The sequence below is a fragment of the Scylla paramamosain genome, chromosome 23, assembly GCF_035594125.1.
Source record: "Scylla paramamosain isolate STU-SP2022 chromosome 23, ASM3559412v1, whole genome shotgun sequence".
In the NCBI taxonomy this organism is placed as follows: Eukaryota; Metazoa; Arthropoda; class Malacostraca; order Decapoda; family Portunidae; genus Scylla; species Scylla paramamosain.
Window position 1 is genome coordinate 11,977,986 of NC_087173.1, and position 10,000 is coordinate 11,987,985.

General features: G+C 38.4%; 3 protein-coding genes across 18 annotated transcripts in view; 2 read left to right on the top strand and 1 right to left on the bottom strand.

Annotated features, from left to right (window-relative positions):
* Positions 1–592, bottom strand: part of LOC135112202 (valine--tRNA ligase, mitochondrial-like) — a 42,859-nt gene extending 42,267 nt beyond the window's left edge. For 7 of the 15 annotated variants that reach the window (XM_064026361.1, XM_064026363.1, XM_064026362.1 and 4 more), the window contains exon 1: positions 378–591. The gene's annotated coding sequence lies outside the window, so the exon portion shown is untranslated. Of the gene's footprint in view, positions 1–377 lie in introns of all 15 variants that reach the window. The other 8 variants (XM_064026358.1, XM_064026357.1, XM_064026356.1 and 5 more) reach the window with 3 other exon arrangements.
* LOC135112207 (uncharacterized) overlaps positions 1–10,000 on the top strand; it is an 83,385-nt gene that overhangs the window by 12,318 nt on the left and 61,067 nt on the right. The window lies entirely within an intron of this gene.
* Positions 6,059–10,000, top strand: part of LOC135112206 (probable E3 ubiquitin-protein ligase HERC4) — a 9,658-nt gene continuing 5,716 nt past the window's right edge. The window contains exons 1-3 of the mRNA XM_064026410.1: positions 6,059–6,342; positions 8,137–8,275; positions 9,488–9,573. The gene's annotated coding sequence lies outside the window, so the exon portion shown is untranslated. The remainder of the gene's footprint in view (positions 6,343–8,136; positions 8,276–9,487; positions 9,574–10,000) is intronic.

Sequence of the window (10,000 nt, forward strand, 5' to 3'; positions counted from 1 at the left end):
TATTAAACTAACCGAACAATTACTACTACTACTACTACTACTATTACTACCACAACAACAACGAGAGAGAGAGAGAGAGAGAGAGAGAGAGAGTGTGTGTTTGTGTGTGTATATTATTAGTATTACTGATTAATAAGGTGACGTGGCATCAGAGGTAAGACCACAATGCAAAGTTCTCAATATATATATATATATATCCTTAAGGACGTTCAGTTAACAATTCCTCAAACACACAAACACACACACACACACACACACACACACACACACACACACACACACACACACACACTTTCTTTCTAGTTTTCGTCACCCTTCATCGTTAATTTCCTAAAATAAATGAATAAATAAATAAAATGCAGAAAAAAGGACCTTACCTCTTCCAGTCGCGAGTCAAAGGCCACATTATTTTTCACTTTTCACGATTCAAATGGGAGTCCACGCCTTCATAGCACCGGGGGAACTATGCTTTGTGGTTATCCTAATGGTCAGTTCATTGACGTGGGCACACACACACGCAAACACAGAAAAAAAGAGAAAAAAAGAAACACGGACTTAACAGGGAGATATTCTGGCAACGTCCGTCTCCGCCCGTTCACAGACCGATACTGCCTGACTGAGTGATAGTTGCCTATTAATCTTTTTAGTTACCTATCTTTTTTTTTTCAATGTTTCAGAGCTTCCTGTCATTTATTTTGTAATTCTTTTTATTTTTTTATATTTTATTAAGCGTTTTGAATGGTTTATAAAAGTTAGTTACGGTTTTATGAGATAATATGCATTATTTCGACAATGGTATATCATGTTTGGCTTTGACTTCGTCTTTATATAAAATTCTTGCATTAATATGAACACTGAATATACTTCTAATAAAAAAAAAGACAAGCTTTGATATTATCCTTTAGTTGGTGTTCTCCCTAGTAAGGATAAGAATATATAAATTTGAGCTGTCATGAAACAAAGCGAGACGAGGCCACAGTCATAGCGAATCGTCCGAACACTTTGCCCATGTCGACTATCTTGGTACGGTCTCTCTGGGCGGTTTTTCTCTTTTTTTCAATATTATATAAATCACATCAATCTTTTCCTCTTCTTTTTTTATTTCCTTTATTTTCTTTTTATTTTATTTCCGTAATTCATGTTTTGTTTTTAATCAGACTCTCTCTCTCTCTCTCTCTCTCTCTGTTAGTTACATGGTGATATGCTTCGTGAAATGAGGAAGGAAGAGAGAGAGAGAGAGAGAGAGAGAGAGAGAGAGAGAGAGAGAGAGAGAGAGAGAGAGAGATAATACAATGAAAGATGAAATAATGAATGAACCAATAAATGAGATACACACACACACACACACACACACACACACACACGAGGACAGACAGGCAAAATGCGTAGAAAGAGAGAGAGAGAGAGAGAGAGAGAGAGAGAGAGAGAGAGAGAGAGAGAGAGAGAGAGAGAGAGAGAGAATGAAAAATAAATAAAAAGAAAAAAACAAGAATAATGATGATAACAATAATAAGAGAGAGAGAGAGAGAGAGAGAGAGAGAGAGAGAGAGAGAGAGAGAGAGAGAGAGAGAGAGAGAGAAACGAGAGAAAAAAATAAGGAAAGAAAAAAAAAAAAAAAAAATAGCCTAACTGTTTACGTTTGGTTAGGTTAGGTTAGGTCAAGCTGAACTTATGAGATCAACTTGACGTGACAAGATACATTTAAAATTACGATTAATTGACGAGGGTGAACTGTAGCGTCAATAACAGACAGACTGAAGACGTAATAATTCAGTTTAAAAGGTCAAATTAATATCTCTTAATTACAGAAGTTTGCTAATTACTCTCTCTCTCTCTCTCTCTCTCTCTCTCTCTCTCTCTCTCTCTCTCTCTCATTTCAGTCGGTGTTTACAAGAAATCAGCTGTTTTTGTTACAGGGCAAGGCAAAAAGCTTACACGCACCATAACATTGAATTTTTTTATTATTATTATTATTTTAAGAGGTTTTGCTTGCAGATTGAATAATAATTAGTGGAGAGAAGGATATATTGATTTAGCAATGTTAAGTGGTCGCGAGCAGTGGTTATATACGTGAATATTACTGTATTAAAGTGATTACAACAAATTTTGCGTTACCCTGTACAGATGACGATGTCCCTTGGAGTTTCAAATCTTGGCTGAAACTCGTATTTGTGGATTTTCTTTGAATGATATACCGCTTGTAGATGAATCATGAGCACCATTGCCTGATGTGAGACTGGAGAAAGTATCAGGAATATTATTAATTTCAGTTGATCAAGCATATTATAAATCTTGCCACTGGATCATGTCGGCTAGGCTAGGCTAGGCTACCCTAGACGTGCCTTCTCAATTTTTAAAGTAACCTGATAGATTTTCACGTTTCTTTTAATAGTGTACACAGGGGAATAACTGACGCGTCTACACTATTAAATTCAGTGAAAAATATTCACTATTAACTTTATTACAAGTAGAAATATATACAGCCTTTCCCTTCCTTCCATCTAGCTACCCTCACGATCGCCCTGAACATCACCGCACACATTAATACACATTTCTTGATGATTTTGTTTACTATGATAATTCTGAAGGCATGTATGGATACGTCAACTCTTTCTTTACGTCCACCTGGAAGGAGAATGCAAAAGCTCAACAAATAAGTGAGAAATAGCGTAAAATTCAGTAACTTTTTCTCCGCTCAGGCAACCATGGTGGGCGAAAATAAGATTCAACACAATTTTCTCTCTCTCTCTCTCTCTCTCTCTCTCTCTCTCTCTCTCTCTCTCCTGGATTACTGTAGTTGCTTTTAAAGGTTGCTGAGACGTGACGCAATATTTCCAGTCTTACAGATAATCTACCTCTGGAATCTTGAAAGCACCCTTGAAAATGCGTAAAGATTCTCCCTTAAATTTGTTGATGGAGTCTTGAAACCACCCTGGAAAATGTGTATAATTTCTCGTAGAGCTTCATAAACGTGCAGTTGGTGATATGCTTCGTACAATGAGAGAGAGAGAGAGAGAGAGAGAGAGAGAGAGAGAGAGAGAGAGAGAGAGAGAGAGAGAGAGAGAGAGAGAGAGACTGTACATAAACAATTATATCTTTCCACACACACACACACACACACACACACACACACACGTACGTTTCCCTAAGGGCATTCCATCAGTGTGACGTAATGGGATTAACTTAACTCATCCCCAAAACTCCCACAAACTGACTAACTTCTTCCTCTTCTTTGTCATCTAGTACGTAGTTCCCCATGTGACACAAGTTAGGGAGGTGAAAAGAGAGAGAGAGAGAGAGAGGTGAGATGAAGTGAGAATATTCCTATGTATTTTCTGTCATAACATCTCATATCACCTTTTGTCTCCCCTGAACCTCTAAAAATATCAACATTTAGACAAGTTAGGGAGGTGAAGAGAGAGAGAGAGAGAGAGAGAGAGAGAGAGAGAGAGAGAGAGAGAGAGAGAGAGAGAGAGAGAGAGAGAGAGGTGAGATGAAGTGACATTATTCCTGTCTCTCTCCCAGCTTAAACTTTCAACAATATTTATAATGAGAAATGTAGACAAGTTAGAGAGGTATAGAGAGATAGAGGTGAGGTGAAATGAGATTATTGTTTTCTTTCTTGCCTAACACCTTTCTCTCTCTCCTTCTCTTGGCCTCTGCCTCCTCAAAAACAGCCTATATTAATGAACTGGTGATGGTAAAGGCCTATAATACCTTGTAACAACATTTCATCATAAAATCTGCCAATGCTGGTTGAATTATAATCAGTCATTCCTCATGCTAACCTTATTATTATTATTATTATTATTATTATTATTATTATTATTATCATGTGATGCAGAATATCATGGTGTTTTGGTTGCAAGAGTCCACGTAAATATAGATTGAGCCATCGTATTCATGTTTTTCATTGTGTGGTGTTGTAAATATACTTTATCTGTAAATAAAAAATGTATCCTATGACATTTGTTTATTTTATTATATGTGTGTTAGGTTAGGTTAGCATAGTCTATATACAAGCTCTTGGCAGTGCATATATATCACAGACACATTGTTAGTAAATCAATTTGAAGTAGAACCAATTGTTGTGTGTGTGTTAGGTTAGCCAATCACACCCTTATCTTTGAAATATTCCTTTGTATATGCTTATGTACCACAGCCAGATACACACTGATTAGGGAGGTGGACAGAATAGTGGTGAAACACTGAATATACTGCTTCACTCTTGCATTGGGGAGGTGGACAGAATAGTGGTGAAAGACTGAATATACTGCTTGACTCTTGCATTGGGGAGGTGGACAGAATAGTGGTGAAACACTGAATATACTGCTTGACTCTTGCATTGGGGAGGTGGACAGAATAGTGGTGAAAGACTGAATATACTGGTTGACTCTTGCATTGCGGAGGTGGACAGAATAGTGGTGAAAGAGTGAAGATATTGGTTAACTCGTTTTCTATGATTTTACTGGAGTTTTCATTAATTTATGGTTAAATTGTGAGTGATAGGCTAACCCTTTCACTCTTTCAGTCTTCAGTATCATTATAAACAGTCTACTGTGTCTTTCATAACTTCTAATTAATTTTAAGGTTCGCTTATAAACTCAGTCCTCTCGTTTTCTATGCTTTTATTCGAGTTTCCGTCAATTTAAAGGTTTAATTATAAGTGATAGGCTATTTGGCGCGGGGAACCGACTCCCTCTCTCTCTCTCTCTCTTAACACCTCACAGTGCTTCAAGTGACATATTTTCATTTCTATTCGCTTATAAAGTCAATGTACCCTCGCATTTCCTGCCATATAATTAAAGTATCCGGTTGTACCCCATGGTGAGGGTCCGCTTGTTTCCACCTCCTTCACCGAGGGAGGGAGGCAGACTGCTCCAGGCGTTTTGGGATTTTTTTTTATTTATTTATTATTTTTTATTGTCTTCCTCAGTGTACCTGGGAAACACCGTGCAGTGCGGATGTGTGTGTGTCTCTTTTCATTTAAACACCAGGGAACGGGACCACAGAGGCACAGGAGGTCAATTAAGGTGAGTTTAGTAGTGACAGGTAGCAGAGGTCTGGCTTCAACCTACGACACTACCTGGAAAACACTGGAAATACCTGGAAAATACTTGATACTTAATAGCAAAAGGGGAGAAGAGAAGAGAGAATATAATGCTATTTATCATGGAATAGAGGCGGACACACACACACACACACACACACACACACATAGATATACACACACACACACACACACACACACACACATATATACACACACACGCATACACACAGCTGAAATTAATCCAGAAAACAGAGAAATAACCTTCATAACAACCACAAATAATAAGGAAAGAGAGATAGCCAACCTTGTTTTTATCTGAGCCCCCTCCCAGCCCTCCCGCGGCCGCCATGATGGATTGCCAGAGTCTACCCCAGGTTCCAATATTCCTTCTATTTTCTTAACTTATATATTTAGGCTTTTTAACTAAGATTTTATGGTTTGTAAAAATATTTGGTGGTGTTTTGAGTGTTTTGCGTGCGAGTGTTAAGGGAAACATGTCGATTATGAGGTTGTTTCAGCGTAAATAATTGTTGCTGTTTGCCGTTAAATTTTTCATACCGCCAAACATGATTTTTTATTTCAGCCGCTAGGCAAGATTTTATGTGCTCAAAAAATCGTTTATTGTCTTTTAAATATGTTATGATGCTTTTGAGTGAAATACGTGGACTTTTAGAGGGGTTTTAGACCCGTTGAACACTCAAAAAGTCGACATTTATAAATTATTTATTTATTTATTTCAGCTTCCGGTTAACTTCTGATTGTTTGTAAAAATAGTTTCGATTTTTTAAAGTGTATTGTGTTCGTGAGAAATGAGATTTGTGGACTTTGGAATGTATTTTTTTATCGTGTTTGTTCGAACACTTTTTCATATAGTTATTTAAATATAGCTTTATTATTACTGAAGCTTGGAATATTTTTATATGTCCAGAATTAATTTAAAATTATGCCCTTTCATAATATGTAAAGCATTCCGGCCTAGCTCCATTTTTGCGAGGGGTCATTTTCAAAATCATTTGCGTAACGTAAATATGGCGGACGTGACGTCATCAGCCGCCTTCATCCGGGGACCGAGACCCTGGACCTTCCCTCCTCCCAGTGCCCTTCCATCAGTATTTAGTGTTATTTCCTATATTTTCCAGCTGTTTTCATGCATAGAGAAGAATAGAAAGAGGAGGAAAGAAGGAGAAATGAAGAAGGAGGAGGAAGAAGAGGGAAGGGAAGGAGGAAGAGGAGAAGGAAAAGAAGAAATATTAAGAAAAGATTTTCACTGAATTTCCAGCGTTTTAAAGGTAAGCAAAAAATAGTAGTAGTAGCAGTAGTAGTAGTAGTAGTGGTGGTGGTGGTGGTGATGTGGCAGCCTTGTAATATAAGATGAAGTGTTTTGAGTTAAATACGCAATTTTTTTTTCTAGGCATTTTGGAATAGAAGTGAGAGTTTTTGGTGTTTTGAAAGGGAATAGTCGTGCTTTCAGTGTTTTTTTTAAGTGAATTCACCGTTTCTGTGGTGTTTTAAAAAGGCAGGGGATGTTTTTTTTATATTTTTTTATTTTTTTGTGTTTTTTTTTAGATTTTGGTGTTTTTCAAGTTTGTTTGGGTAGAAATTGTTTTTTCGCTGTCCTTGGGTAGGTGTGTGTCTCTTCTGGGGTGTTTTGAAAGGAAATTAAGTATTATTTAAGTGTTTTTGGCTAGAAATATGTTTTTTTGGGTGTTTTGAAAGGAAATTAAGTGTTTTTAAGTGTTTTGGCTAGAAATGTGTTTTTTTGGGTGTTTTGAAAGGAAATTAAGTGTTATTTAAGTGTTTTTTGGCTAGAAATGTGTTTTTTTGGGTGTTTTGAAAGGAAATTAAGTGTTATTCGCTGTTTTTGTGCAAGAAATGAGTGCTTTTGGGGTGTTTTGAAAGGAAATTAAGTGTTATTTAAGTGTTTTTTGGCTAGAAATGAGTGTTTTTTGGGTGTTTTGAAAGGAAATTAAGTGTTTTTTAAGTGTTTTTTGGGTTTCTAGGTGTTTTTGGGAGTAAAATTGTGTTTCTAGGTGTTTCTGGTGTGTATGTGTGTGTGTGTGTGTGTGTGTGTGTGTGTGTGTGTGTGTGTGTTGCCTTGTCTTTCGTTGTACAGATGCTTATGCAGTGTGTGTGTGTGTGTGTGTGTGTGTGTGTGTGTGTGTGTGTGTTGCCTTGTCTTTCGTTGTACAGATGTTTATACAGTGTATGTGTGTGTGTGTGTGTGTGTGTGTGTGTGTGTGTTGCCTTGTCTTTCGTTGTACATATGCTTATACAGTGTGTGTGTGTGTGTGTGTGTGTGTGTGTGTGTGTGTGTGTGTGTGTTTGTTGCCTTGAATTTCGTTGTACAGATGGTGATGCAGTGTGTGTGTGTGTGTGTGTGTGTGTGTTGAAAATGTACGTAAGATGATATATAAATCTTTCATTTACAACCACAAAATGGTGAGTAATGTTGAGAAGGAAGAAGAAAGGAAGATTATGAGGAAGAAGAGGAGGAAGAAGAGGAGGAGTAGGATTTAAATGAAGGAAAATAACAGGGACAAAGTTTTAAATCATATTATTCGTTATTTCTTTCTTTATTCAGTATTTCCTTATTCCTTTCTTTATTTTCGTTTACTTCCTCCTCTTATCCCTTTTCTGCCAGAGGAGGAAGGGGAAGAGAGGAGGATGAGGGTGAGGAAGACGAGGAAGAGGAAGAGGATTAAATTTCTTGCATTTTCCTTACAGAATCGTCAGGATGTCAACATTGTATAATGGTACAGTGTTGAGACAGGGACGGTCGCGTTATAATTCACTAATTGAGGTTACTTTTGATAAAGAAACAACTAGTACGGAGTCTTTTAAGTATTTTAGACTATCTTATACCGGAAAATATTAAGGAAAAGTGGCGTAAATAAGAAAAAAAAGGCAAAGATTAGAGATGTGGGATTTTATAACTTGTGGTATCTTAAAATACTAGTATAAGATAAACCCTATGCAAAACGAATAATATAACCTTTATTAATCATCATAACCTAGAAAACCGATAAATATATATATAAAAACCAGTGTAATTAGTAAAAAACAAAAAAACTGTCCCTGGGAAGTGAGACGGCCCACAGAGTCGCGCCAAAAACGTGGATCTACAGGCCAGGCATCTTATGTTTAACCAGGTGTACAAGGTGCTGGCTTTCAAGGGCTCCTCCACACCTACAGACACACGCACACACCACCAGATACAGGAAGGTGAGTGCCTGAGATGGTGTTGAGTTAGATATAATACTTATTTACTTGAGAAATGGTGTTGCTTTGTTGATGGCGCCACACAACGCCAGTAAGATATTTCAGACCACTTAAATTGCTTCCCTGTGCAGCCAGTGACGCCTCTCCATAGTTAAATGTGTGTGTGTGCGTGTGTGTGTATGTGTGAGTGCGTGTGTGTGTATGTGTGAGTGCGTGTGTGTGTGTGTGTGTGTGTGTGTGTGTGTGTGTGTGTGTGTGTGTGCATAGTTACCAGATAAATGTAGTTTTAAGAGAATATTTTTATTTACACTTTAAAGAATCACTAAATTTTGTGACGCAGCCTTGGATGTGCCCCTGTGCTCCCCCCCCCACGCTCCCCTCGCCGCCCTTGGCAGTGTGGGAACCTCGGTACACGCCAAAATAATACCATGCATTCTTCTCAGTCACCTACTAATCTTACTTGGCGGTGTGGGAACCTCGGTACAGGCCAAAGTGCCAAGTAAACACCTAACCTAACGTAAGAGAGAGAGAGAGAGAGAGAGAGAGAGAGAGAGAGAGAGAGGTCACTGGTATCATTATTTTCATTATTACACACAATTTAAGGGTTGACCTGGCCCCCCTCCCTTCACCAGGCCACCCCCTTACACTCTCTGTTCAGGTGACCTAATGTGACCTAGCCTTGACACCTGCACCTCCACGTGTCAGCTGGGCACTTGTACACTCCACAGTTCTAGGTGAAGACACTGTTGGGTCACTGTTGGGTCACTGTGGGTCAATGTGGGTCAATGTGGGTCACTGTTGGGTCAATGTGGGTCACTGTGGGTCACTGTTGGGTCATAGGTCACTTGTCCTTCATGCATAAAAGGTGTCTTGTTTATGTTTGTGTCAGGTCGCAGTGTGGTGGCCCTGTGTGACCCTTGTACTAGAGGTCATGGTGATTGGTTGCGGTCATCAGTTTTTATGTGGTTGTTGTTGTTGTTGTTGTTGTTGTTTTCTTATTTTTTGATCATATTTATTTACTTATTTATTTATTTATTTATTTATGTACTGTGCTTGGAATGTAATGAACCTACTACTACTACTACTACTACTACTACTACTACTACTACTACTACTACTACTACTACTACTACTACTACTACCACCACACCACCATAACCACACAACACTCCAATAGCACTTTCTCCTCCTCACCACCTGTTCTCTCACCTGCAGAATTAATTGATGAGCTACAGAACTACAGCATCGTTCAGGTGGCAGCCGGAGACCAGCACTCTCTTGCTCTCACCTCCTGGGGCCTGGTGAGTGAGAGAGAGAGATAGAGAGAGAGAGAGAGAGAGAGAGAGAGAGCCTGTAATGTGTGTGTGTGTGAAAGAGAGAGAGAGTAGAAATAATTTTGTTATTTTAGTAGCTGTAAGAGAGAGAGAGAGAGAGAGAGAGAGAGAGAGAGCAATACATTTTTCATTTTTCTCTTGTTATCAATATATATACAGTAAAATCCCTCTTATCTGGCATCAACGGGACCGCCGACATGTCAGATACTTGAATATTGCCGGATACTTGAATAGAAGTGAAATTATGTCCACAATGACCAGCATCTTACACACTCACGCATCTTACCATAACAGAGATCAGCTGATCTTAATCAGCAGCTGATCTGATCAGCTGCTTAAGTGTAAGCACAACACACTCCCTCTTTTGTACAACTTGAGGCATGATGAAGGCGTC